Here is a 7,520-nt window from a genome sequence, read left to right on the forward strand (position 1 = left end):
AGAGAGATAACATGAGAATACAAACACTTTACTGTGAGCGCTACCTCACTTCTATGAGACTGCTCGAGTGCCTCTATGACACATTGATGCTTACAGGCAACACAACACAGACTGAGAAACAGGGTGCTTTGTAACCACTGTGTCTAACTGGGAGGTGGGGTCCATGAGGGAGTCTTGGGGCTCTCGCAGACCTGAGTGAGGAACCTGACACCGGGTAACGTCCAGTGCAGGAACCGAGAGATGTGGCCAGCGAGGAATTAGGAGGCAGAAAATTCTCAAAGTCACTGCAATGAGGGAGACAGGGGTTAGCAGGTGTTCCAGCCATTACTGCAGTGAGAAAAGTGTGAATTTGAAAACAGTCTTACTTCTTTGCGGGAGCAGGCGAGGCATGGAGGGGTAAGAGATCTGGGAGAGCAACAGGGAGCGTCCAGAGAGTAAGTCTGTAAGGATCCGGGGTGGGCAGTGGGGCAGGCAGGTGTTAGCAGTGCTAACGTTCAGAAGCACTTACAGACTGGAGGCAGCTCCTTCTGCACCTCCTCACTCTTCTTTTTAAAGAGAGCTTCTTGTGCCCGTCACTGAAGTGCTGTTGCTGGTTACCAACCACCAGTTTGTTGGACCCGGACCAATCAACACTGACAGTTTACAGGTGCTGACGCTGGACCTGCCAGAGTAGCGCTCTGCTGTGGTTGGGTAGTTGGGTCAGAGGTGGGAGTGTTTCTGATGTGATGTTGCTTCAGATAAACTACCAACCCAGGTTCCTGAAACATTTCTCCCTTAATAAACATTTCATTTAGTTTTCTAGCGCCTCGCAGAGCCAGTGGGTCTTACTCCAGTCATCTCGAAGTGTCTCGAGAAACTGGTCAGAACTCACACATTCGATCCTCAGTTCACAGGAAGAACAGTTCAGGATGCCATAGCCCTCCATACAACCGTAGCTCACTCACAGGACAGTTACATCAGCCTTGTCTTTACTGATTTTAGCTCGGCTTTTAACACCATAATCCCTGCCAGACTGGTAATCAAACTACATGACCTCACCTTTGTGTGTATTCTCTCCCTGTTTCTCCTCTCTCCCAGCCGCGGGGTTTGTTTACGGAAGTTCGCGCTTCCGGGGAGGGCGTGGCTCGGAGGGCCTTCCACCCGGAGGCTCCTCCGCACAGCTGTGGCCTCACCTGCACTTGATCGCTCTGCCATCTGCTTCTAATCAGCCTCCATCTTAGAGCTGTGGTATCTGTTCCACTTTCGTGCGCCTTTTTCCTCGCGGTGCAGGTGTCGTGATAAATTTGGCAAGCGCAGGAGACACGACACGGAGGAGATTTGTCAATCAGGCTGCAGAATGCAATGCTGCACTGTGCAATAAAAACTCAGCGAAAAAGCGAAGCAGTGACGGATGAAAAGCGGGACCACTGTGTGCTGTTTATTAAGGCTGTTTTAAACGGCCACAAAGGAGCAGATTGGTTATAATGCAGCTGCTTCAGAGGAACAAACACTGTTTTTATTTCATGTGTAACACCTTTCAATGATGTGTTGACTAAAGTCTATTGACCAGTATAAGTAAAGACATCACACACACACATGGAAACACTGAAACCTGTTTGTGGTGCAGCAGCGGTCCCTCGCCTTTATCTAGACTGGGTCGGCTGCTGATCTCAATATAATCAATGTTTAAAGTTCTCAGTGTTTCTGTGTTGCTGCGTATAGGATCTCCCAGCATCATCACTGTGCTGTCCAATCATTGTGTGCGAGGTTACCCTTATAGTGCGATGTGTGTTTGCACAAAGAGAAGCATGTGTGTCAAATATAAATAAGCACAGAACAGAAACAGCTGCTCGTTTCTTCTGTTTAGAGTCAAGTTAGTGTTTTGTGTCTTTGTTTGAGGCCTGATGTCGAGCAGAGGTGTGTGTAACTGCACTGGTCTGTTATATGTGTGAAGTGTGTGCTTCTCTTCAGCATCATCTTTGTCACTGCTGATTCCTTTGTGTCATCATGTGTTGAGAAGAGAGAACAGTTATAACGGAGGAGCAAAAGGAAGCCCTGAAATCTGCATCAACAAGGAAGTGTTGGCTCACCAGTGATCCCAGCAGAGCCACTGGTTTGGCTCCAGTTGTTCTAGATTCAATGATGTTGTTGCTACAGATACATGTCAGCATCTTTATTGTAGTAAAGTCTTGTAATGTGAAGATAGAAACAAGGCAGCAAACAGCTCCATGATCTGATCTTATGATGTTGTTTTTATTCCTGTCTGTCAGAACTGGATTGGAAACTATCAAAGGTCTAAAAACAGCCTCGACCCTCCCACAGAGCAAACTTTACACACCTCATCTTTCAGCTACAATCTTTGTTGCAGGGATCTTCTGCCAAACAAGGCTGAGAGAAGATTTCTTACAGCTGTCATGTTGATGCTGTTTCAGTCTTTGGGCAAACACACTCATATATTAGGGCTGATATCAGGGCTGCACAAGTTCTTTGTGTTTGTGATCATGAATAACAGAAGTGTGCCTGTTGAAGATCATGTTTCTGCATTATTATATGTCCTGTTATTGTTCTGTGTTATATTCAGCTTTCAGCATCCTTTCCCAGCCCCTGTTACACCATCCATACAAAGCCAATCTGACTGTGAGCCAATGTGTTTGTTTGTGTTGGATCAATAGATTTGACAGACTTGGTTCATCCAGAGGGAAACAGTCCAAATTCAGATCTAATGAAATGATGGAGGCTGTTTCCTACCACGGTGCTGATGTGTGACTAACAAGGCTCATGGTCTCCAGCAGACAAGCGCCTGGAATGAGGTGAGCTGAGTGTTGCTGTGGTGGGTCTGTGCCCACGTCATGCATCAGGATTCATGTTGGCAATAGTTCATATCTCTGTTCTTCAGCCTTCATCACAAAGCTGTGAAGGAAAAACAAACATCTAACAGGATCTGATGGATGCAAAGTCCACTGAGCTCTTTGTCATTTACAAACTTGTCCAACCAACAAGAGCACAGATGAAAAACACAGTGACAGTTACAGGATTTTGCCATATATGAGCATAGATGACTTTCATATAGATTTTCAATGCAGGCTTTTGGTGAGCCGCTGGGTTCTGTCTAATAATCATCTCAGCATTTTACAATAGAACAGCTCTTTATTAGCTCTGCATTTATTGTTATTGGACATGAAACAAGGAAGCTGTTTCTCATTGGATGTTAGTTTCATGTTCATCAGGATCATTTTCTAAAGAGCTGATATTGAGACCATTTACTGCACTGGCTGCACATCCTGTCTACATTTCTCTGTATGTGCTGTGTTTGTCTTTCATGTTTCTCCATATTGACACAAACAGTGAACAGCAGCAGATCTACTCTTCATCTGTTTTAGGCCCAGTGAAAGATATGAAGCAGAAATGGTGTCATTAGGAGAAGAAGAGGAGAACAAGTCCGGCGAGGAGGCAGCAGCTCTTAAAGATGAAACAGCAGCTCAGCCCTGAGCTCAGAGAGCTGCACATGAAAAAGCTCCTCAAGCAGATCCTGTCAGAGGTTTGTCATCAACAGGAGGAACTGTTCACATCATAGGATGAAGATGCTGTCAGCTGGATGAAGAAGGTTATTTAATGCAAACGTTCACACTGAAGTCAAATTGTTGTCGTGTTGAACAGATTCATGTACTGATCGTCTCCAGAAGGTTAGAAGAGCTTCAATGAATCATTAGAAACAACTTACAGCTGCACAGCTGTGTCAAACACATCTGTGTGTCATTGTGGGATTGTTGTGTTTCTACATGTGACACACGTCTAAAACATGCACACAATCTGAACACAAACAGGGACTCATGTGTTCCCACAGCCAGATGCTGAGAGCCATTTCCTTGTAGTGCTGTGTCTACATACATGAACCATTAGATGTTATTGGAATGATTGTCAGCTCTGATAGTTTCATGTGTGTTTAGCTGGACGCTGTTTGATCCTCGACATGTTTAAAGGTGTCCAGTCCTGAGACACTGGGGCTGGAAACAGCTGTGATGTCATTGGACTGTCACACAGACAGAAGTGCATGAAGTGAGCAGCCGAGGAGCCGCTGATGTTTTGGATTCAACAGCATTTGAAAGGTCGACACAGACACGTTTGCACACAGAAAGCTGAATCTGTCATATGCCACAGTGAACTCACTGTTCAGTGTTTTTCAGGAAGCTTCTTAACTGCCTCTGCTGCCAAACAAGCAGCTGATGTCCTTGAGAAGAAGCTGAAGAAGTCTCCAACAACAAATACAGGAAGTGGACTTTCAAATACTAGATTCACTTTAGACTCACAGAGAAATGACTCAACCAGCTGTGTTTGATTGACTCCTTTGACTATATGAAAGGTCAGTGTGTGTCTGCACACAGACTGTTGTGTTGGACTGTTATTCAGTTGTCTGCTGAATGTTTTCAAATGTCTGCATCTCAGCTGTGATGAGGCTGGGGGTCATGGGAGGCCACCGTAGCAGCCTCTTCAACATCATGACATCATCATAAATGCTGCTGGACTGTCTGATGGGCTGACGGTGAAAAAGCCGTCGGGAAGGAAACAGAAGACATTTCAGAGGCTGCAGCAGATTTCTTTGATTCGGGGCCTTTTTCAGCTTTATTGGACAGAGCAGTGAAGATAAGTGACAGCAAAGCAGAGAGAAAGGGGGCGTGGCCCGGGTCAAAGCCAGGCCAGCTGCTCTCCACCTCGTGGTCACCTGCTCATCCTAGTGAGCTCCACCAGCAGCCCTTTCACACACTTTACACTGTCAAACACTGTGTGTGGAGCCTCAGCTAACAACAGGCTACATTTAAGTCTGGACTACATGCTTTTATATTGTTTTTATTCCATCAGCAGCTCAACATCATGAGCAGCTTTGACATAAAGACATCAAACTCAAGCTGACTTTAAACTACTTTTAATACAGGGGCTCAAAAACAACAACATCTTTATTATATATCAGGACAGAAAGTCATTTCATCTCAAAGGGAAACAGCTTTATTTGGAATAACCAGCACTATCAACTGGTTTGGGATCTCCACCAGTTTCATGTCTTTGCAGCTTCTCCAACAAAGTTCCTGTAAAATCAGCATGTTTGTCTTTATTGGTTTGATAGTGATTGATTATTCAGTCCCAATCTGCTGTCATCTAAAGAACAAAATGATGTTTCTATGAGTCACAAAGCTCCAGATGTTGTCGGCTTCACAAAGAAAACAAAGAACTTAAACACAAAGTGTTTGGAGCCAAAATGTTCCCAAGCTGCTCTTTTTGAAATGGCAGAGGTACAGTGGTGTCTAACAGCACACTGTGGAAGGCAAACATGTTATTGTTGGATGAAACTTCATGAATCCTTTGTAGATTTGAGCTGTTGGAGCCTTTCTTTTCTCTTCAGGTGTACAGATGCTGAGGAGGCAGGTGAAGCAGGTGGAGCTGTTGTGATGCTGGCAGAGGGTGTGTCTTAGTAACTCTGTGAGGCAGAACTGGATCCAACATTGTGGATGTGTTGATGTTGGAGCCATTAAGAGTCTCTGGCCACACTGTAGGATTTCCCTTTGATCCACTGTGGGGGCATTTTGGAGTCTGTCAGTGAAACTCTTCATGTTTGTGTTTGACTCCAGTTTATAGAAACAGAGAAATGTGTCATGCTTTTGTTCGGCCTCCACAAATACACACATTTGTTCATTGGTTGGACTTTTTGGAAGGAGACACATTCTTTAAGCACCGGTTTGAGCACCGTTTGAGCACCGGCACCGTTTCAAAAGTACCGATCTGGCACCGGTATCGGATAAAACCTAAACGATACCCATCCCTAGTGCTGATCATCAGTTATTCAAAATAAACCTATTTTACATTTGAGATGAAATGTCTTTCTGTACTGATATAAAATAAAGATGTTAGTTGTTTTTGATCCCCTGTATTTAAAGTAGATCCAATTTAAAGTCAGCTTGTGTTTGATTTCTTTACGGCAAACCACTGCTCATGATGTTGAGCTGCTAATGGAATAAAACACACAAGTACTGAAAAATGTCCCCTAATATAAAACCATCTAGTACAGACTTAAATGTAGCCTATTGTTAGATGAGGTTCACATACAGTGTTTGACAGTGTAAACTGTGTGAAAGGGCTGCTGGTGTAGCTCACGAGGCTGAGCAGGTGACCATGTGCCACGAGGTGGAGAGCAGCTGGCCTGGGTTTGATTCTGACCTGGGCCACATCCCCTTTCTCTCTCCCTCTGCTTTGCTGTCACTTATCTGCACTGCTTTGTCCAATAAAGATGAAAAAGGCCAAAAATAAAAAATACCTGTTTGAAAAGAAATCTGCCTGCAGCCTCTGAAATGTCTTCTGCTTTCTTCCAGAGGTGGATGGCTTTTTCACCATCAAGCCATCAGGCAGTCCAGCAGCATTTATGATGATGTCATGATTTTGAAGAGACTGCTATGGCAGCCCCCCATGACCCCCAGCCTCATCTACACTGAGATGCAGACATTTCAACATAAAAACATTCACAGTTCAACACACATCAGACAACTGAATAATAGTACAACATAACAGTCTGTGCAGAGACACACACTGAACTTACCTTTCATATAGTAAACGTAGTCAATGAAACACAACTACTTTAGTAATTTCTTGTGTGAGTCTAAAATGAATCTAGTATTTTAAAGTACACTTACTGTATTTGTTGTTGAAGAGTTTTTCAGCTTCTTCTCAAGGACATCAGCTGGTTGTTTGGCAGCAGAGGCAGTTAAGAAGCTACCTAAAAAACACTGAACAGTGAGTTAACTGTGGCATATGACAAATTCAGCTTTATATGTGTAAATGTGTATGTGTCAATCTTTAAAATGCTGAACTGTTGAATCCAAAACATCAGCGGCTCCTTGCTGCTCACTTCATGCACTTCCTTCTTTGTGACAGTCGAATGACATCACAGCTGTTTCCACCCCCAGTGTCTTAGGACTGGACACCTTTAAACATGTAGAGGATCAAACAGCCATCCATAAATGCTAAACATACATGTATGTTTAGCTCAACAACAATATAACAATAAAAATATACAACAATATAATTGTATGTACAAGTACTTAAAGTTGGCTACAATAGAATTAGGGAAAAGTTAGATATTTACATGAAACCAAAAATAAGTATTCTTTAAGTACATTTCAGTCATGTGTAAATAGTTTTAAGTACAGTGTCAGTAATATTTAGTGGAAAAACAATATTTCTCCATCTTATATAGTAAGTCAACTGTACTGAATGGGGCACAGATGCAGAGTGCTCTACATTACTTTTGTAGTGATTTATAATTAAGATAATTGAAACAACATGTAAAAGTTGTTTTCCAGCCTTTAATTTAAGAACGTTATAGCTTCTCTTTACTGTGACTGTGTGCAGCATGTGCTCTTTTCCTTTTTTGATGTTTATTCAATTCAATTCAATGCAATTTTATTTATATAGCGCCAAATCACAACATAAGTCGCCTCAAGGCGCTTCATAGATACAGAGAAAAAAACCCAACAATCATATGACCCCCTATGAGC

The 7,520-nt window shown here is 43.2% G+C and overlaps 1 long non-coding RNA gene across 1 annotated transcript; it reads left to right on the forward strand.

The window, feature by feature from the left end:
• The first annotated feature begins 1,282 nt into the window (after positions 1–1,282).
• Positions 1,283–4,287, forward strand: LOC121813022. Its single transcript, XR_006053469.1, has 2 exons — positions 1,283–2,789; positions 3,360–4,287. It is a non-coding gene; the product is annotated as an uncharacterized LOC121813022 (long non-coding RNA).
• Positions 4,288–7,520: the final 3,233 nt, after the last annotated feature.

This window comes from Haplochromis burtoni, unplaced genomic scaffold, assembly GCF_018398535.1.
Source record: "Haplochromis burtoni strain Fernald_Lab_line unplaced genomic scaffold, NCSU_Asbu1 Contig_1053, whole genome shotgun sequence".
Classification (NCBI taxonomy): domain Eukaryota; kingdom Metazoa; phylum Chordata; class Actinopteri; order Cichliformes; family Cichlidae; genus Haplochromis; species Haplochromis burtoni.